Below are 23,099 nucleotides of genomic sequence, written 5' to 3' on the forward strand. Positions count from 1 at the left end.
AAAGATGAGTAAAGGAAAAAGATATTGTATTAATCATCCAAGTGCCAAGTTTGTATCCTATGATTCTATGTCTCCTGCAGTTCTTGCCTCCGCAATTGCCTTGTCCTCCATTCCTATTTCTAACACTGTTTCTTCGGCAATGGCTGATCCAAAGTGGAAGGAAGCTATGCATGAGGAAAGAAGGCACTAAAGAGAAATGGCACTTAGAGTTAGTAATCTGCCATAGGGAAGAATTCCAATGGGATGCTATGGGTTTTTACAATTAAACATAATTCCAATGGAACCATTGAAATATATAAAGCTAGACTGATAGCAAAAAGGAACAAAAGGAACAGTCAGGTAAATGGGATTGATTACCAAGATACCTTTGCACCAATAGCTAAGTTGAACTCTATTAAGAGTTCTATCCTTGATAGCAAATCAGAAGTGGACCATGTTAAGTCCCATCCAGCTGACACTAGAAGGGAGGTGAATCAGTGTATCAAATCCAAATCCTTTTCCTAACAATGTACTTGACGTGGCAACCAATTCTTCACTATAGCAGACACACACATTTGTATGCACACCCCGCCTCTTATCATAGACACTCATGTGTGCACACCCATCCTGCAACGCACACACTCCAAAGACAATACAAGAAATAAAACAATCCACATGCACGACACAGATTTTCGAGGTTCAGCAAATTGTTTATGTTCCCAAAGAAGTGCCTATAAAGGGTTCATGTCTAATCAATATTCAACCCTTTGCTACATCTACAAATGGAGCACTCACTCCCGGGTTCACCCAGCAAACAACCGAGAAGGCAAACTCAGTGCCAATACAAGTAGTAGCACCCACTGCTAGAGAGCATTTACTAGACACCTTTCACAGAATAATAACAATAGAAATGTGCTTATAGCAATTGCCTATAGTAAGAAACACATGCTAGAATAGTTCTACAACATATATTCACTGTATCTAGCATTCATAAAATACACGAACGTCATATGAAAGTAAGCAAGAGTTAGAAATGCTTACAAACCTCTCTGAAGTTTACAGAGATGACCCTGAGATAAGTTTGCACGTTAGAACCTTCAACTTCTCCTCCAGATGGGTGAAATTGACTTTTCAAGTGTACAAGCAGCTTTTGGGATCACTCTAACACCTCTCCTAGTCTTCTTTTCTTTAATATACAAAGGAACACTAACACTACCTTTTTCTCTCCTTTTCTTCTTCTTTTCCTTTGTTTTCAATGGAGCATCATAACTACACAACACCACCCATGACCCTCCATTAATGGCATTAATGGAGCTAATAAATATCATTTGAGGTGAAAAACAAACAAACAACACTCTCAAAGCAAAGGAGGGGGGGGACCTCTCCTCACAAATTTCGTTAATTTTGCTCTCTAGTTTTTTCTTTTTCTTTCCACAGGGAGGTCGAGCAAAAAATTACAAAACTAGTGCACTTTGAAATACCTCAATCTGAACTGGAATGAGGGCGAAATCCAATTTTTAGTTCCAGCCACTAAAATAATTCCATTTGGAATATTGGGAGGGCACATTGCTCCACCGATACACAGGATATCGATGCATCTCTCAGCTGTAAGATTTGGATCATTAAAAGACGGTGTGCACAGTCATCTCAGATTGCGTTAAAGGAGAAGACAATCTTGGGTATCGAAGATGCATCCAAGTGACATGTGGCGATAACTCCCTTCAGGTGTGCAAGCAACATATCAGCCCATCATTGGTCGAGGCATGCGGGAGTATGGATGGCCGCCAGATCTACAGCGGTTAGGTGGGAAAATTCTTCGATCGTTAGATGAGGATCAACCAAGGCAAATGAAATGGAATCTTCACGGCGTATGCGGAGTACACACGAAGCACGTGAGTCTCGACCGATTTGGTGGAGCATGGTATACAAGAATCAATATGCTTAACCAATCATAAAACTTGCAAGGGAATCTTCTTAGCTACGTGTTAGGGCAAAATGGCGTCACCCGTGGATCTCGGATACCTCGTATGTGGCAACATCTGGTCCTTCGATCAGACAACAATGGAAATTCTCAAAATTACATGCAGCCCCCTCCACCATAATTTTTTAAAAACTCCCCAGAAAGACTTGGATTCAATCTGGGCCGCAAGAGTCGAAATCTTCAAGGGATATTACAGAAATGCCCCTCAACTTGTGGAATTTAGAGATACCTAACTTTAAAAAATGGTCACAATGGCTTTCAGAGTGCCTTTTTTTAGACTTTCGAAACGATCCCACAAAAATGGTTGTTAACTTTGTAATGCGACCTCAGATTTCAACAAAAACCAATTGTGTTGCGTTCATAACACACAAGACTATCATTCTCCAGAACAACCCATTATCAAACTCAGTAATGTAAAATGACCATATTTCCCTTGAAACCTTACACTGGCCATATCTTCTTCATCCGATATTGGATCGAGGAGAAACTAGATGCGTTGGAAAGAGTACGACATACTCTACAACTTCCCAGAAGGAGTCAACTACCAAAAAATTCATCTTCAATAACAAAAATCCCTCGAACATAAATAGGTCAAAATAGTTAGAATATAAGATGGGAAGAGAACAAGGAAATGAGAGATTGGAGAAGAAGAGGAGGAAGAGGAAGAAAAAGAGAGAAGAAAATGGTGGAATGGTGTGTGTAAAGAAAATATTCTCTACCACATATATATTACTTCACTCAACAAGATATATGAGATTACATACACCTCCCTAGGAGATAAAAGGGAAAAAGAAAGTACAATAAGAGTAAAATACACTTGACCCTAAAGTACCCTTATTACATAAACTCTAACACTCGTCTTCAAGTAGAGAATAAATGTCATACATTCCCAGCTTGCAGAAGAGGGTACTGAACTAGTGAGGAATGAGTCCTTTGGTGAAGATGTTTGCCAATTGATCACATTTCTTCACAAAAGGGTGCGCAAATGTTGCCGGAGTCAATCTTCTCTTTGATGAATGCCAGTTAACTTCAATGTGCTTTGTCCTATCATGTTGCACATGATTATGGACACTTATGGCTGCTTTGTTATCACAATAGAGACGCATAGGTCCGGCAGTACCACGTCCCAACTCAAGGACTAGCCGTCGCAACCAAATGAGTACACAAACTCTATGAGCCATTGCCCTATACTCTGCCTCTGTACTAGATCTAGCTACAACAGGCTGTTTCTAGCTCCTCCATGTAACCAAATTATCACCAACAAATGTGTAATAGCCAAAAGTAGATCATTTGTCAAAGATGGATCCAACCCAATCAGCATCAAAATAACCTTCTATCTTCAAGTGATTGTTCTGGGCATACAAAAGTCCTTTTCCCGAAGAGGACTTCAAGTACCTAAGGATGCGGTACACATCATCTAAGTGGCCACTTTTGGGAGTATGCATAAGCTGGCTCACTACTCCCACTGCATAAGAAATGTTTGGACAAGTCTTGGTATTTTCCTGCATCAACAAGAAAAAAACCAGAGTCTTCTCCTAACTTGTGTTCTTTTTAATAGGAGAACTTGCCGGTTTACACCCCAACATCCCTGTTTCTTTCAACAAGTTTAACACAAATTTCCTTTAGAAATATCGATTCCTTTCTAGACCTTGACATTTCAATTCCCAAGAAATACTTCAGGTGTCCTAGGTCTTTAATCTTAAATTGTTTGGCTAAGTAGGCTTTCGGCCTAGCTATCTCATTATTGTCACCAGTCACCATCATCAACATAAACAACCAACGTTGTGATGGTAGCATTACCTCTCCGAGTAAATTATATGTGATCTTCTTGACTTGAAATCTCCATTATTCAGAACGGCCTGCTTGAACCTCTCAAACCAAGCCTTCGAGATTGCTTGAGACCATATAGAGCCTTCTTTAGGAGATGCACCTTACCATCAGCTCTTGACAATTGAATCCAGAGGGCTGCAATACACTTCCTCCTCTAAGTCACTATAGAAGAATGCATTCTTCACAACCAATTGATATAAGGGTCAATCTCTATTTGCTGCCCTAGATAAGAGACGCTTATAGAGTTATGTTTGGCCACAGGAGCAAAGGTCTCCTGATAATCAATTCCGTACACCTGACTGTATCCTTTGGCCACCAATCTTGCCTTGTACCTCTTAATAACACCATCTGATCAATACTTGATTGTATAAACCCACCTTATCCAACTAGAACTCCCCCCCCCTTAGGAAGATTAACTAGTTTCTAAGTGCAGTCCTACTCAAGTGCAATCATTTCCTCAGACATGGCTTCCTTCCACTTGGGGGTTGTCATAGCTTCAATAACAGTTTTAGGGATGGAAGCAGAGGAAAGAGCAACAGTAAAAGAAACACCTGTAGGAGACTAGGAGAGAGAGCACTATAGGAAACAAACTGGGCTAGAGGATTAGTACAAGCTCTCTTACCCTTTCGAATAGCAATAAGGAGGTCTAACTTAGAAGGAAAAGAAATGCTACCTGAATGAGGAAGATGAAACTCAGGATGTGGATCCAAAAAGGACTTTTGGAAGGCTTTCTTTGTCCTTCTTGTGTACACAATATTAGGTGCCTTCTCTGTACAAGGCCCACTAGTATCAACAATATCCACATGTGAACATCATCCACCTCTTCATGTTTTCCAATATCAAAAGAAAAAGAGTAAAAGGCAAGGGAGTAAGAAATGGAATAGCATCAATAGCCTTTTCACTTTTACTCCCATTCTTCCCCTTGAAGAGGATGCTGACGAGAAGCAAAGAAAGGCAAGGACTCAAGGAAGGTGACATATTTGGAAAGAAATTGCATACGAGATAAAAGGTGATAACACTTGTAGCCTTTGGTAGTAGAAGAAACCCAAGGAAGAGGCATTTGAGAGCCTTAGGATCAAGTTTGGTGCGGGAAGATTTGCTAATAGGCGTATAACATATACAACCACCGAGGGAAGAGAAAAAGCAAAAGACTTGGGAGACAAGAGTGTAATGAGGTTTTGAGACCCAAAGATTTTGGTAGACATGCGATTGATGAGAAAAACAATAGTAAGGATAGCTTCAGACCCAAAACATTTTAGGAACATGCATCCAAATAGAAAGCTTCTACCAACTTCTAACAAATGACGATTTTTTCTCTCAGCTACCATATTTTGTTGGGGTGTGTTAACACACGCAAGCTGATGGATAATACTATTGTCAATGAAAAAATCCTGTAGACCACCATATATGTACTCCCCCCTTTATCAGACTGGACAATTTCGATCCTACTTTCAAACTGGGTGTAGACCATTTTATAAGAGTTTTTGAATGCATTATAAACATCACTCTTCTGAAGAATAGTCCAAATGCAACGAGAAATTATCAACAAATGAAACAAAGTAACAATGGCCAAATAAGGAGGTAGTAGGACAAGGTCCTCAAACATCAGTATGCACAATTTGAAGGGGAACAACAGATCTATTACCATAATAGGGATAAGATAAACGACAATGTTTACTTTTCAGCAAAAGTACATAGTCCACAATGAAATACATGAGAAGAAGAAAAAGACGTATATAAATGAGGTAAGTGTTTCCTCATAACAATAAAAGAGGGATTTCCCAAACATAGATGGCAAAGCATCACAGAATCCATAGAACTACTATCACTATGACCACATGCATAGGATTATGGTGTAGCAAAAAAAGATAGTTGTGGCTCAAGACAGTAGAGTCCGCTCTCCTCACTTCCACTGTCAATAATCCTCTTTGTCACTAAATCCTAAAAAAGACAATGGGAAGAAAAAAAAATGCTACAACAATTCAAGGATTTAATCAAAGTGCTCATAGACAGAAGTTCAAGGTAAGGTTAGGAACATGAAGAACTGAATTAAGTGAAATAGAAGAGATAATGGGAATATTGTCTTTATCAAAAACAAAGGAGAGGTACCATCAGCCACCCGAACCTTATCTTTACCAGAATAAATAGAGTAAGAATCATAACAATGGACATATCAATCATGTGGTTAGTGGCACCAGAGTCAATAACCCACGACAGAGTTGTGGAAGGTGTAGATGCTGACATGCATCACTAAAGATTAGGCATCCTATGAGGTAGATGGGCTATCAAGCTGAGACATGAACTGGAGAGCACTGCAATATCATCCCTAGAGAAGGAACTGTTATCTATCTTTGAGAGTAGTATGGGCTGTAGCCCCTCCTCTGCGGCTACCATGTGTGCCATTAGATCCACTAGGTATACTAGGAGGACAACCATGAAGAATCCAACACCTCTCTAGTGTGCCTAGGTTTCTCACAATGACCATATTGTCAGGGTCTCTCCCTATCATCTTCGCGAGATGACCCTTGGACTTGGCCGCCTCCATGCCAATCTCTGTGGGCAGTGGAAAAAAGAGCAGATCGCTCAAGTGGAGGAGTAGGGTCCATAGCACCTCTTATGGTCTCCTCACTCAATAGGTAGCTATACACCTCATCAAGGGATGAAAGGGGTAACCAACCAAAAATTTGTATCCTGACTTGCTCATAGTCCAAGTTTTACCCACCAAGTAAGATCAAAACTCGCTCCTTATCAGGGGATCTATAAACCTTGGCTTCATCTTTAGGATTAGACAACTGAAGATCTCCATAATGATCATATACTTCCCAGTGTCCTACAACAGTATTGTAATAGTCAAAGATAGTCATGTTCCACTGCTTCATAGAGAGAGCCTATTAAAGGAGCTGGTAGACCTTAACAGAGTCAACCACCTCATCATAGGTCTTACAGACACTATCCTAAATATCCTTAGTAGTTTCCTTCTGGAATAAATCTTCTACCAATCTCAGGTTTCATCGAGAATGAAGCCAAGTCATAACAGTGGAATTCATAGTTCTTTATTTTTTGTATTCTGGATTAGAGATAGTGGGATCCTTGATTGTCCCATTTATGTACCCAAGTTTCCCTCGACTCTTCAAGGAAACTTCAAAGATTGTGACTAATCCAATAGTTGGTGATATCCAACTTGACAAGGGAAATTTGAGTATTAGGGTTATCAAAGACAATCGGGGTTGGGGTTGGTACTACTGGACCCACATGATATAGCTTCCAAAGTTACAGCGAGATCAGACATAATGTATGAATACTCATAAACAATCATAGTTGGAGATCTAAAGCAATGGGCAGAAAAATACCCAAATATTGTCTTCTTAGAACCAAAAAAAAAATTTCTAGCAAACAGACCAAGCATATAAGTCAAAGAAATTCACACCAACCACATTTGTCAAGGTATAGAATCATAACATAAGAGCTCAATAGTCCCAGTCATCATTCTTTATAAACACATAGCAATCGGAAGCATCATAGGCCAAAATTCAAAGACAAAAAAATCCAAAAAACAAGGTTGGCGGTACTATATTTCCAAGGTATAATAAGTTGTGCAGCCACAACTTAAAGAAGCTTGAAGTGAGACCAAGGGAGTGATAATACACCCTAAGGCGATCCAAATGGGCCTGGTTTCAACTCCAACGCTGACCAGATGAGAGAGAAAGAAGAAAATCAAACCAGGGCTAGTGGTGAGCTTCCCTATGCCAAGTTTTGATTGTTGCAACCTTCAAATGCCACTTTCTTCAAATGGAAACTTTCCTTCTCAATGGTCTCCTTGCATGCCTATCTCATGATTTCTTCAATCTTTTCATATATAAATTCATTTCCTACCTTTGTAACCTAGGGTTCCAAAGAGAAGAGAAGGAAGAAACCTGTAGCTAACTCTCAAACTGACACTATGTGCTCTGATACCAAGTTATAATATAAGGATGGGAAGCGAACAAGGAAATGAAAAATTGGAGAAGAAGAAGAGAGAAGAGAAAGGTGGAAAGTTGTGTGTAGAGAAAAGATTCTCTACCACATATATATTACTTCACTTAACAAGATATATGAAATTACATGCACCTCCCTATGGAGGTAAAAGGGAAAAAGAAAGTACAATAAATGACAAGAGTAAAATACACTTGACCCTAAAGTACCCTTATTACATAAGCTTTAACAAATTTCCAAAACTGAGCTTGGAAATCAGCAACATGCACCACTATCGCACCCATTGCACTCAACAGTTCTTTGACACATTACTCATCACTGCCATGATATCAGGGTGACTATTGCTAAAAGAAGAAGCTCGTCCCGCACCACCTGCTATGCTGCTTCTTGCCACTATTTTTTGAGTCTCCCATTCCTACTATGTCATCACTGCCACATCATTACTTCTGGCCACCTCATCACTAACTTGTGGTTGATGTTGCCAATAAGGACAACCAATATACAACAGCCCATTTTAACAATTCGATATAAAATTGCATTTCTTCATTGAGATCTAGAAGAGGAGGTGTCCAATCAAACTCCATCAGGATTTAAACTTCCTGCAACTAAAGAAAATGTGAGTAGACTAAAAATAGGCTATCTATAGTCTTAAACAGTGACTTAGAGCTTAGTTTAACTGATTTAATAAAGCCAAGTTGAGAAATAGGTACTCTAAGTCAAGTCGATCACACTCCATTCACAAATATAGAGAATGGAAAACTTACAGGTCCCATTGTTTATGTGGATGATATTATGGTGACTAAAATGATCAAGAGAAGGTGAGAAAGTAGAAGGCTTATTTAGCACAATAATGTTAGACTGGAAATTTTGGTACTCTGAAATAATTCTTGGGAATTGAAGTATAGAGGAAGTATGCTTTATATCTCTGAAGTGAGAAAAGGATGCTAGGTTGCAAATCCATAGATTTCCCTACTGATTAAAACCAAAAGTTCAGTGAAGAAAGTGAGTAATGCAGGAGTAGATAACAAGAAACTACCCCAGCAGTTTACAACTCCAAACAACAAAAAAATGCACCTCACAGGGTAGAGATTTAAGAACCACAGAACTTAACAACCCCCATGGGTGAAGTCCCAAAACTTAAGAACCTCCATAGGTGGAATTACAATCAGAGATACTTAAGAAACAAAACCAGAAAAAACCCCATAAGGATGAAAGCAACCCACGGAACAAGAGTTTAATAACCCACACAAGACCCAACAAAATAGAGCCCCAAAAGTTACACCCAAAAAAACCAAACCCTATGGGAGACAATAAACCTGCGTAGGGATATGGGAGAATACCTATGGTTGGGGCTGTGGACCTTTGTTGAGGTTGGGACTTGGGTCGAATGTAGTCCTATAGGGGAGGGATAAAACCTCCAAAGATGAAGGGAATATGCTGGCTAGTGTAGAGAGATCTGCTGATTCTTGATTTCTTGCTTCTAAAGAGAGAAAATGTCAAGAACTCCAAGAACTGATGTTGTCTTGCTTGGGCAGGGCTTAGAGGAGGATCGAGGGATCCTTTAAGCACTAGGAACGGCCGCTGGAATGGCCTAAGTGAACTAAGACCTGATGTGAACAGAGAGCTGTCGGCTGGACTGTCAAGAGAGAGAAAAGCCAGCTGATTGATCCTTGTTTTTTAGAGTCATCTTGGGCTGTCGATTGAGGTGCTTGGCTGGACAAACTTGAGGCTGCGGTTGGACAGATCTGGACTTTTTATTAGTAGCAATTTAAACCAGAAATCTGACTACAAAAATTAAGAAAAGAACTAAGAGAATGTGGGGGAGGAGTGGCTGTCTCGGCCAGGGCTTCTCACCCACAACTATCTCAGTTGTTTTAACATAATGACTGCAATTTTCTTTTTTCCAATCTGCAGTTATGAATATATAGGCTCCTCTATTTATAAAGGGCAGAATAGCAATCAAACTATTAATAGGAGTTAGTATCCCAATAGGACAGACACTCCTACTTCAACTAGGAACTAGTTTCTCAATAGGACTAGACACTCCTACTACAACTAGGAATTCAAAATTGGACTAGGAATAATAAACCTATGCGGAAAAAAAATAGATTCCTAAGACAATTTGGACTCGACATACCACTTACTCAATTTGAGGGGCCCAATGACCTACTAATTAATTAAAACAACTTAAATAAAAGTACTGAATATAAATCCCATTTTTGTACTTTCTACTCATATTTTAGGTCCATTAAAGTGGCACATTTCAAAGACAACCCATGGGATCAAAGGCCCAACACATACATAACACAACTCAAGGCTTATTTGCAATAAAATAAGACCAAGTGACTTATCTACATTAGTGAGCATCCCATTATTGATGCAGAGAGAGTCCAAGACTTGTAGGGAAATTGATTTATCTTTCTTGCACTCCTCCAAATATTGCATATATGTTGTTGGTCTAGTTAGTCAGCTTATGCCTACCCCTAGAACTGGACAAATGGAAACAATGTACCACATTCAAGGTATCTAAAATCAAAGTCCAAGGAAAGGTTTGTTATTCACCAAAATAATAACCTAAGGAAGGAGGCAAATACAAATGCAGATTAGGCAGAATCAATTACATATAGAAGATGTAACTTGAGTTATTGGGCCTTTGTTGGTGGTAACCTAGTGACTTGGAGGAGCAAGAAACATTCTGTCATGGCCAGATACAGGACTATAGCAGAATTTACAAGTATGGCCCGTAGAGTTTGTAAACTACTGTGGCTAAAGAGAATAATCCAAGAGTTGGATTTTGAGCCAGATAGTTCTATGAGGTTATATGATAACACAGTTGCTGTCAATATAGCTGACAATCCTGTCTAACATGATTGTGCAAAGAATATTGAAGTTGATCATCACTCTATCAAAGAAATATTTCAGTCAGGATGTATCTATACACCCTTTGTGAAAGCAGGAGAACAACCGGCTGATATGTTGACAAAAGGATTTAATTCCATACATTTTTACTAAGCAAACTGACCATGTGTGATATCTATGGCCCAGCTTGAGGGGGAGTGTTGGAATAGTAAGGGCATTTTGGGAAGATATACCTAACCTTAACATGTGGGACAATATATTACTTATACAGGGATAAAATTCACCTTTATTGTTTTTTGGGTTATTAATGATAAAAGAGAGAAGGAAACTTGGTCCCTCTTTTTCTGTCATCTCTCTCTTCAACTCCTCTTCAATATTTCTCTTTCCTTCTCCTCCCTTTCTAAGCTTAATTTCTCACTAATATCAGTTACTTTCCACTGATTATCAAACTCAACTATGTTATCTGACATAAAAATTTCACAAATTAGAGACCCATGTTCTGGAACAAAATTCCTTAAGTTCACATATTATCTTTTTCTTCCAGGTCATAATAGCCTTTATTTAAGTAAACAGAAATTATCACAAAAGCAGTCAAATTTTGCATGCAAAAACCAGAAAACAAACCTGGTCACCTGAAGTTGACCAACGTACCCCAAGCAGGCCCAAGATATGTGGACTTGAACCAAGTGAGAACTCCTGAGTTCAATCTTCTCCTAAAATATAAATATATATATAAGAGAAATTCCTTAATTAACGTATGCAGTGTTATTGAAAAATCTCAATTATTAGCTAACATAGATACAGAACACTTATTATAAACCTTGTTCTCTGGTGTTTTAAGCGTTTTTGCGCAAGCAATGGTTTATCTCATTAATTTTGTAAAATCTAAATTAGAATGGAAATCCTTTTCAACTTTACGATGTATACTTGTCCTGGTTGCTGAAACTTTTAGATCATTAGACAAATTTCTATGGCAGATGAACAAGAATCTCAATCATAGATACGTGCAAAACTAGACCACAGATTGAAATAATTTTTCTAATGGATAGAATCTTGACCTTAGAACTGCTAACACATCCAGAAGAAAGTAGAAGAAAGTAAAAGAATATGACCAACTGTAATCGTTTACTAAGTAATTTTAGAAATTACACTACATTTAACATTTTTCTACGTCTCTTTTTCTTTGAACATCTCAGTCATGGTGATAAGAAAATTCAAGGACATCATGAATCGTATGAAAAATCTAGATGAAACAACCCCATAAGAAAGATGCATTAGAATTGCAGGTTTCTTTAGATGGAAATAGAACAAAAAGGATCCAATCAACAGAAATAATTTGCCATTTGTTGGTTGTGGCCTATAGGGATATCTGGGAAAACATCATATAGAGCTCTCTTTTCTATACCATACACCTTATTTTATAGATGTTTACATAAATTTCCCAACTTGCATGGTATGTGTTATAGAACAAAATTATTGTAATTTGCAAGTGTTTTATATCAATTTTGGTTTTTACATTTACACCCCCTTCAATACCTTCCACTTTTTCCGACAGATGAACTAAACCTCTAAAGGGGGTTGACAACACTATATTGGGAAAGCAATGTCTAGAATATGGAGAACTAGAAGAGGAATAATAACTACAAAATATGCAAAGAGAAGGAAGGTTAAAGAAGCCACACATCACTATTTTAAAAAAGAAATTGTCTGAATGACACCTTCATGTAGACTAGGGTTCCGAAACCCTGATGTAGGTCGCGTTGATATGCTAACATTTAGGACCACTTTTAGGGGGGAAAAAAGAGAATCAAGACTAAACAGGGAATAAAGATTTGAAGTTAGAATGCTTCTGGAATATCTGAATAGAGTGGGAACACGTTAAATTAAAAGTAATAAAAAATGGGATTTTTCGTAAATCACAAAACAACAGTCCTTGAGTGTAATTTTTTTGAGTAAGGTCATCTCCTAGCTCTCGATGAAAGAAAACCAGTGGTAGAATCAGGTTGATTTCAAACAAGAAAACTCTCTCAAAAGACCACCACTCAAACTGAAATCTCAGGTGTTGATTCATAGCACGCAGGCCTGCTGATTTCAGTGGACAAGCACCCAAAGCACCTAAGAGAAACTTGATTCCTTGTGCCTGAAAAAAGAAACTGGCGGCAGTAATGAAGACCATAAATGGTTCAGACTTGGGTTTCACCTCAACCTCAAGAGTGGCTTTCAGAAATCAAGGATATATGGCTGAAATCATCTAGGGCAGAGAGCTTCACGCCTGGGCATGCCGGCAAGGTTCAAAGTTTCGACTGATATAGCATGTGACTATTAAAAGTCATTGATTTCAACAGGTATCGACCAAAATTCCCACATTTCAACCCAAATGGGGGAAATTTCGATTGGACCAATGGGTTCGACCCTTTGAGTGGAACCAGCATTTATAAAAGCTTCTTAATTGAGAATCCAAGCCTTCTTATTTCAAAATTCCGACCCTTTCCCCATGTTTCCTCTCTGTGAAGTGGGAAACTTGGGAAAACACTCCAAATTTTGCCCTTGTGCAATCATATCTTCATTCTAAGCTTGGATCTTGCATATTCATAGCAAATCTACCCAAGGAAGGGAGTTTGGACCAAAAAGGTACATCTCATCTTCCCCAAAAATCATTTTTTTATAGAGGCACACGGAGGCAGAACTAGGATCCCAATGAGTATTGCCTCAAATTTCTCCAAAATTCTGACATCTAAGCCTTCATCGACTGAATCTAATAGGTTAGAAGTTCTGAGTGGACCAATGGGTTCGACCCTTCAGGTGAAACCAGCCTTTATAAAACCTTCTTAAATGGGAAACCAAGCCTTCTTATTTTAAAATTCCGATCCTCTCCCCATGTTTCTTCTCTGTGAAGTGGGAAACTTGGGAAGACACTCAAGATTTTACCCTTGTGCAATCAAATCTTCATTCTAAGCTTGGATCTTGCACATTCATAATAAATCTACCTAAGGAAGGGAGCTTATATCAAAAAGGTAAATCACATCTTCCCCAAAAATCATCTTTTTTATAGAGGCGCACGGAGGCATAATTAGGATCCCAATGAGTGTGGCCTCAAATTTCTCCAAAATTTGGACATCTAAGCCTTCATCAACTGAATCTATTAGGTTAGAAGTTATTCAATATAGCGGTTGTACCAAAAGAGAAATACATTAAGATCGTGGCTACTAGTTGCAAGGGGGATCTTCTACCTAGTGGGACCAATCTACAAAGTTCTCACCTGGTTCAAAGGATAAGACATTAAGACATATTCGAACATGGTATTGGATGAAACTACTTCTGTGGGGTAGGTTTTGCTACTAGATTACCAACGATACCTACTCCAGCAATATCAAAATTGTATTTAGAGTGCCCGAACCATTGCGGCAAATACAAAAGAATTTCTTTGATTGTCCTCGCATTGTGGTCTTTAAAAAATGGAGCAACAAGCAGTATGATCATAGTTAACATGGCGTCATGGCGATCCAAGGCGGTGGAGGGGTGGCTAATTGATTCGGCAATGAATCGCCCGTTATGGAGTTATGTGTTATTTTTTATTTTTTCTATTTGCTAAAATTATTTAGTACAATACAAGTCTTACAATATATACCCTATAACATATATAAAGTCAACACTAAGCATCATCAAATCATAAAAAATCTACAAAGCTATATCAAGACATCAAAAATCAACATGAATTATTGACTTATACAATTATACATCAATTCATAAAAAATTAACATGTACATCAAATCATAGAAAATCAACTTATTGGCAGGATTTAATGTGTGACCGACTCCTTCAAAAAGGACAAGGACCCGCAACATGTTATTCAAGAATCAATCAGGAAAGCAAACCAAGATGATTGAATATTATGGCTCTGAATATAAATGAAAAGAAACGAAATTATCCTAAGTTCCTATGGGGGAAATTTTTCTGGATAACAACATTTGACTACTGGTAACTCAACTAAATATAGGCCTCATATATGCATAGCTTCTGCCAATGGACAAGTGCATCTTTTATCGGCAGAAGAGCAATTCAATGGATGTATTTAATCTGGTAATGATTTGAAATCAGGTTCCTTCAAATCCGAAAGAAACTTAAAGATATTTTTTATCAGTAGAAGCGCAGTTCAATGGATGTATTTAATCTGGTAATGATTTGAAATCAGGTTCCTTCAAATCCGAAAGAAAACTTAAAAGATATTTTTTTATCAGTAGAAGCGCAGTTCAATGGATGTATTTAATCTGGTAATGATTTGAAATCAGGTTCCTTCAAATCCAAAAGAAAACATAAAGATATTTTTTTTTCTATTAACCACTGTTGATTATTGAAGACTTGCAGTTGCAGTCTTGCAGAGTTGAAGAAGAAGACTTAATAATAAGAAGAAGAAGAGGTGGAGATGAAGAAGACTGTAGATGAAGAAGAAGAACTGAACAATGCAGACGAAGAGGAAGAACAATCGTGGGGAAAAAACAGAGTATTACGGAAGAAGAAGAAGAAGAAGAGTGACGAGTGAAGCCTAAGAGCAAGAAAAGTCGGGCAAAAAAAGAAAGGGTTAAGGACGAAGAAGAAGAATTGAAGATTCAAGACGAAGAGGAAGCAAAAGTCGGCAAAAGAAAAAAAAAAGAGGATTAAGGAAGAAGAAGAACTGAAGAAGAGTAGAGTTGTAGAGAATTAACTGACCTGTAGGAAAATGAGGATGCCACGACCTGTGATCTGTCAAAGCCAGATGAATACTCGTCGGAGAGTACCGAGAGTTATCGGAGCCGACAACAAAGAACAGTTTCACTTTCACTTTCACTTTCACTATTGAGGGTTCACAGTCAAGGTAATGGGGGGGATGGTGGGCCCCAGGAGACCCAACCCAGGTGGCTGTGGGTCCACTTGAATAAAATAGCACAAGTATCAATCGGATCACTTATTAAGCCCAACCAGTGGCAATCTTGTAATAAACCAGAATTCTCAAGGAGCTATTAGCAAATAAACAAGCAATAGGATTTGAGAAGAGATTACTATTTATTGGCTAAGGGTAAACTTCAAAGGGGCAAGACTCAATGGCAAGTTGTAAATTAGGGAATAAATGAGGGATCATTAAAATGGGATGAGAGAAATTAAAGGGATATTGATCACCCACGATTCTTGTTGGGGGTTGTCTTCGACCTCCAGCCAAGGAAAGTGGCGGGTAACTCAAGTCGGTTCAGGTGAGATAACTTCAACAATAGAACTCCAAACCAAACGAGATTTCTGGTTTAAGTTCCTAACCCTTCAGTCTCTTAGAAACATCCAACAACAAACCTTGTGATCAGATAATGGGTTCAGGTTGATTGCTTGGAGCAGATCTGGGAGATGGTTCACAGGCCAGATCTGGTTATGGCTTCAGATTTCACTATAGGAACTTCAACAGGGGCCAAACTCCAAGGATTTTAGTCGCCCAAGGGAGATTGATCCTCATAAACTAGATATGGGCAGCAGTTTTCAGGTACAGTTATGAAACTGTGGTTTAACCTCAAGATGTGGAGACCAAAGCCTGTGGAATTTGAGTACCCCAAGGAAGGATCTCTTTTGCCCAAGGTGTCAGGTTGGACAGGTTAAAGATGAGGGTCCAGAGAGCTTCTTCTGAGATGAACAATACCATTAGCATGAAGCAGTAATTGTAGGGCAGGGATATAGAACCTGAGAACCAGAAAAGAAGAAAGAAAAGAAAAAAAAGGGAGGAGGGGAAGAGACAGAGATCGCAGGCAAGAAGAAGGGGGGGTTGTCTCGCTGGACAAGGAAGAGATAAGAGAGAGAAGGGGAAAAGAAGAGATCCCAAAGAAGAAGGAAAGGGGGGGGGGGGGAGAGCCACGAGGGGGGTTTCACAATCACTTCATTCTTCATTAATCAACTAACTCCATTCCTTGGGTTGCATGCCTTACTTATATTAAATCAAAATAAAAATTCTTAAGACTGAAATAGAGAATCCTAATTGCTTCCTAAATTAAAGTCTAATAAAATAGAAACACAATAAAACTAAAATTGGAAATTTCTACTTACCTAATAGCTACCCCAAAATAACCTAAAATAAAATATAACAAATATTCTCAAAATAAAATAAAATCCTAGAATATTCTATTAATCTTGAGTCCAAATTAGTAACTTGAAACCCAAATTGGATCTGGGTCTTGGTCCGGGTTCTGGAGCAGGCTTGGATCGATCCATCGGAGCGCTACTACATCACAAGGTCTCGAGGGTTTCACACTTCACAATCGAGAGTCGAGGACTCGAGAGGCTGAGGAATGAGGATTTTAGACAAATTTGCCTTTTAGGCTTTTACATTTGTTCACATGTAGTGGCAAGTATGGAAGCATAATACACCTACCACTAACTTGCCAATAACAATCTAAAAAAGAGAGTCAAGGTTAATAACTTTAAAAAAAAAAAAAAAAAAAAGTGCATACAAAAAACGACCGTTATGTACTCTAATCGCGACATGGTGTCTATGGCACCAATTTGGTGATGCCAATCTTAATATGGCCGATTTGCTTGTAATTTTTTGCCGAGATGCCAAATTGGCGCCTAGGCAATGCCTTGACAACTATGGGTACAATTCATCAATGGGTTGAAGACTTGAAGTACTCGATCCAAAATCTCATGGGACAACAAAGTGTCACCTTGTTGAACGAGGCCCATAATATAGCCCTAAAGGAAGAACAACTTCAGCACCACAACCATAACATCAGCCCTATATAGAGCCCTTGTGACCATCATCAAGTACCAAAAGACAGTAGTCTAATGTTCCCTCCAGATCTTCTACTCCTAACCAAAGTTCTATCGACGGAGATTTTAAAATCACACCAAAGATTGGGAGTAACATGGGGAGGAGAGGGGATGTTAAAAAGTGTTACATATGTGGCGAGCCAGGACATAAATCCAATGTTGTCCTAAACAGAGACCAGTTGGTTTAGCCAACCACGAAGAGGGTATGGATGAAGAGGGCCAAGACGAAGATGAGCTGGAGGGTGGTGAGTTTGTAGAAGAGTAGGGAGAGCATATCTCATGTGTCATTCAAAAATTAGTTTACACTCCTAAACAAGTCGAACCATCCCAATGACATCAGGTATTCTGATCTCCATGTTCTGTTAAGCAACGGGAGCTGTGAGAACATTGTCTTGAGGGCATTGGTCAAGCATCTTCAATAATCAACAAAACCACATCCTTCCCCTTATCGAATTGGCTACATCAAGAAGGGACCATCTATTGAGGTAAATCAAATCTCACAAGTTCCTGTCTCTATTGACAAACCATATCATAATGATATCGTTAGTGATGTTGTGGATATGGGTGCATGTCATTTATTGCTCAATAGGATGTGGCAATATGATGTCGATGCCACCCATAGGGATAGGCAAAATCTGTATACTCTTTGGTGGAATAAGAAGAAAATTGTCATTTTACCAAGAAAGAGTAAGGTCGACCAACCAAAAATTTCTATAGTAGAGGGAAATTTGTTCCTTCTCTTTGTTTGTTGCAGTGAATTTATTGCAAATATGAAAAATGGTTGGCACAACATTTGCTCCATTAATGAAAGGGGAGGTAGCCGAGCTAGCTGATATTCTTGCAACCCTTGTTGGAGGAGTTCAAAGAAATCACCCCTAATGATTTAACCAATGAGCTACCCCCTTATGAGGAACATCCATCACGTCGATCTAATTCCTGGCATCAGTCTATCAAATTTGCTGCCCAAGGGAAGGAAGGATGGATAGAGGCTAAAATTTGGTGATTTAAGAAGCTCCCACCACGAGAGAGAAGCAGATAAAGAGAGTTGGAGGGAGGAGCAAATGGAGGAGGCGCTGGGAGAGAGAGAAATGAGAAAGAGGCAAAGAGATGGAGAAGAGGGAGAGCCCATAGGGTTTCGGATCCTATGGCTTTGATAACATATTGGATGGGGTAATGACTTATGTCACATATGACACTACCCTCTTTATTTATAACAATGGAGAGAAGGGTCTAGAGAATTACAAAGACCATTAAACCCCTTAGGGTCCATTTGGTAACTGACAATTTCCCTAAAACCCATAAAACTCATTATTACAACAAAAACTAAGGAAGCATGTAGGAGTGCTGGTGGTGCCTTTTGAGTTATCAATGTGCCCAGTACCTTCAGATTGGGAGGTCAGGTATGTAATTTTATTTATAAGTTTATTGCCAACATCCTTGCCAACCGTATTCAAAAGGTCATTAACTAATTGTTAGCCCTAACCAATTTGCCTTCATTGTTAGGAGAAGCATTGCAAATAACATTTTTCTATGTCATGAGATTGTCTGTGGCTTCGATCGCAAATCCCATTGCTTGGCGACTCTTCTCAAAATTGACATCCACAAAGCGTTTGATTATCTCAGACGGGTCTTGAAGTGCTCTCCAGATCCATTCAATCCTCCACCGACCTCCTCTTAATCTCCCCTATCCTCAAATGCCAAGCCCTCTCTCTTACCCACATCGTCTTTGCTAACGACCTCATGATCTTCTCCAAACCTGACCCCCTCTCCATCTCTTCAATCATGCCCTCTCTCCATCTCCCAGGTCTTGAAATCAACCTTATTATATCCAGCCTCTTCACTACGGGTATCTTGGATGCCTGTAACTCCCATCTTTTGACCCTTACGGGTTTCTCCCTCGGCTCTCTCCTGTTAAATACCTCAAGCTTCCTCTCATTCCTACCAGGCTCTAAGGCTCATCATTGCACCCCTATGCTTGACCTCATGAGGAAAAGGCTCCAACTTAGGAAAAGTAAGCTCCTTTTCCTATGTCGGGCGCCTTGAGCTCACCAGATATGTCCTCCGGTCTATGTACCTCTACTGGTCAAGTGTCTTTTCTCTTCCTTGCTCAATTACCAAAGCAATTGAATCCCTCATCTGCTCCTTCTTTTGGAAAGAAAATGATTCCTCCAAATTTCTTCATCCTATCAATTGGGCTTTCATTTGCCATCCTAAATCTGAAGGAGGGTCAAAAAAGAAGAAAAAGATTTTAGGTTTTTTGCTCTGATACCAAGTTGAGAATCAGAGATTAGGGAATGATTCAACCTGTTAGTAATGACAAAGGTCCTTCTTATTTATAAGAAAATTACAATAAATCAAGTAAGGAAAGTAGGGTAACGCTGACTAAGCGTCCCCATCTACAAGACTTACTACGGTAAATAATAAGACTTAACCAAGGTAAAAATAAAACTAACTACAGTCATCTCAACATGGATCTTCCTACAAACATGGCTATCTCAAAGACTTTTAATGTTGTAACCTGCATGAGTACTTACCTCCTAGAGAGCCACTTTATCCAGATCATAACTTGAGGGTGAGTTCTTCACAAGTGGGAGGGACCATAGTTGTCAACGCATCCAGGCAGCTCAACCTGGACTAGCGCCATGGTTGCCTAAGCACCATGCTGGTGTTGCCTTGAATTTCTTCCACCTTGATTGCCTTGGAGCCATGACAACTATGGGAGGGATTGATGTAGAGAAGATCTCGACAAATGCCCACTCAATCTACCTGAAAACACTGATTTACCAGAATAACTTCCGTTGCTCATAACTTTTGCCACAATTTGAAGGTCAAATTTACACAATTAAGGTGTGTTTAAGGCCTTTGAAGTTTTAGGCACAAATTGTTACTTCCTAATTTTTCTATTTCCCTATTTTGTGATCCTTCTTTGCTATCCGACCAACCTAGTTAAGGTCGTTTGGATTTCGTTGAGTTTACTTCAATTTTATGAATAGACTCATTTATTGCTCTTCTTCATCTTCGGAATTAGGGTTTCTTTAGCACTAGAACAACAAATCTAGCCCCCATACTTCCGACTGAGTCACTGATTATGTGTTTAAAAAATCAAAGCAGAGTGATGGTTAGATTAGAAACAAGCATGGACAGAAAATAATAATTATAATTGAAAGGATAAAAGCTATGACTCACAAACGAATGACTGGATGTCCACGAAACTCTGGTCGAAGGTAGTGAAAGAAGAGGGGAATAACAAACTAAAATTTGAAGTTCATCCGATTCCTGAATTGGGAAAAACAAGAGAATAAAGCTCTGCAACTCAGAATAAGCATAACAGAAAATCACAGAACAGAAAGGTTAAATAAAAACCTACAGCAAATAGGTGAGTAATAGCAACAAGAAAGGAAAGGCAAGATACAATGAAAGATTAGAAATCACCCAAAGTATGCTACAGTTGAGTATATACGCTTGCTGGAATTTCTGCAGAACCTGAAAGAAAGAAGAAGATGAGAAGGTAGGAGGGGGGATATGATCATGGCTTCACCACCACTGGCCTGCGGGAAAGGCTTCACCACCTTGGCAGCAACTAAATCACAAACAGTGCACACACTCACAAGAGCATAATTTGTCTAAGCATCAAAATCTGAGGGCTAGTGTGTCCTTCTCCGTTATTTAAAAGAACTGATTGCTAGTTACAAAAATAAAAACCACTAATGGTCTCAATGACTAAGAATATCCTTGACAAGGATCTTTCCAGAAAGAAGGATCTTTTCTATTAAAAGAAAAGGAAACTTGTTATAATAAAAATATGGGCGAGTGGTAGCAGGACTTATATATTGCAATCTTATTTTCACTTTCTTTTAATATTAATCATCCATTTAAGTTTAGATTAATCTAAACCATCTATTAGTTTTTTATATTGTAACTAATTCCTAGCTTTTAGGGTGAAGAGATGACGGATGTGGTTACTTAACTTGTCTAATATTTTTTTATATAAATAAAAAATAAAAATCCAATATAAAGGGACTCCTCCTTTGATTTTGTTGAGAAATCTCAATTCTCTCTCTCTCTCTCTCTCTCTCTCTCTCTCTCTCTCTCTCTCTCTCTCTCTCCTTGCTTTTTCTTCAACGTTGTTCCTTCTTTTTACAGCCGCCATCATCATCATCATCTCTCTCTCTCTCAAAATAGGATGAGATAAGAAAAAAATCAACATAACTATTTTCAGGCACTGAACATATGAGAGACTTGGCCACACATATCCAAATACCATGTTTGCATATTAATCATCAAGGAAGGGATTTGGACAATAAAGTTTGCATATATGGCAAAAGACAAATTTGAATTTATAAAGTAAACAAAGCTGTTGAATATCTAGGATTTTATTATTATTTATTGGGTAGATATTATTAACCTATGAGAATTTACCATAGATGCAAATCTTCATGAAATTAGTAAACAAAACTTCAACTAGACTGGAGAGCGGTGAAAAAGGAAAAGAAAGAAGGAACAACCTTGAAGAAGAAGCAAGAGAGAGAAAAGAGGATCGAGATTTCTAAGAGGAATGAAAGGAGGAGTCCCTTATATTGGGATTTTTATTATTTATTTATTTAAATATTGATAATACTAAACAGAGTTGTAACGTTACAACTCTGTTAGCAGTGTTTATACATGAAGAGGTTGAACCTGAATGGTCACCATGAGGAAAAATTACTAGCATCCAACTAAGGAAATTCAGGAAACACAAGAAAAGAGAAACACTAGATTAAACCACTTGTGACACAAAACAATAAAGCTACCATTAAGTTCAAAAGATGTAGGATCTAATAATCCTATGACCCCACAATTATAGAAACAACAATGACAGAATAGCCCATAAGGCTAGACAAGGAACACTAGTTGAGAAAGCGCAACAGTAGAACAAATGGAAACCATACTCTTAACAGAAATCAATATTTTTTTTAAGATAAAACTCCGAGAAGAACGTAACATCACTCTGACATATTCGGTACTACAGAAAAACTAGATAGAAAATTAAAACATAAAAAAGGTGACAAATTGCAATTCAATAAGAGCACTGGAGGGGTGAAGAGGAGTGATAAAAATGAGTGAAGTCCAACACACTAAAAAATTTTTAGTACCTCAATACCAGGAAAATTCAATATATATATATATATATATATATATAAAACAGAGCTCCATCTTACAAATAAAGAAGGCAGGTAACAGATTGCAATTCAATTCAGTGAGGCGGCGGGCGGCGGGCGGCGGGCGGCCGGGGGGGGAGAAGAAAAGGAGCAGACCTGAATGGTTGTCCACAGCGATAAGAAGGGGAACCCAATTGGACGAGGGCATGATCCATCGCTCCACCTCCCATCCAAGGAGAACATCAACAGAATGGTTATCCCTCCTCGTTCTCTTTATCGCCATTTCAAACAAAACTAGCCTCAAACCCAGGTCTTCCTTCACCCCTCAACAACATCATTAACTACTACTCCACCTCCATCTCCATCTCCATCTCAATGGCTTCCAGGCTAGAGAACGCCAATTACAGAAGTGAAACAGAAACAAAGAAGAAGGATGTTATTCCTACTAATAACAACAGATAGGATTTTGCCATACAATCATTGAATCACAAAATTAAACTATGAGGGTCGACGCATACCGTTCACCATCGACTGTGGAGAATTTGCCGCCATTTTATTCC

The 23,099-nt window shown here is 38.7% G+C and overlaps 1 long non-coding RNA gene across 1 annotated transcript in view; it reads right to left on the reverse strand.

Annotated features, from left to right (window-relative positions):
* Nucleotides 1-21,113, reverse strand: part of LOC122081609 — a 22,714-nt gene extending 1,601 nt beyond the window's left edge. The window contains exons 1-2 of the long non-coding RNA XR_006141142.1: nucleotides 20,588-21,113; nucleotides 11,246-11,334 (exon numbers count right to left, since the gene is read on the reverse strand). This is a non-coding gene — a long non-coding RNA (uncharacterized LOC122081609). The remainder of the gene's footprint in view (nucleotides 1-11,245; nucleotides 11,335-20,587) is intronic.
* Between the last annotated feature and the right edge of the window lie 1,986 nt (nucleotides 21,114-23,099).

The sequence above is a fragment of the Macadamia integrifolia genome, chromosome 1 (assembly GCF_013358625.1).
Source record: "Macadamia integrifolia cultivar HAES 741 chromosome 1, SCU_Mint_v3, whole genome shotgun sequence".
NCBI classification, from domain to species: domain Eukaryota; kingdom Viridiplantae; phylum Streptophyta; class Magnoliopsida; order Proteales; family Proteaceae; genus Macadamia; species Macadamia integrifolia.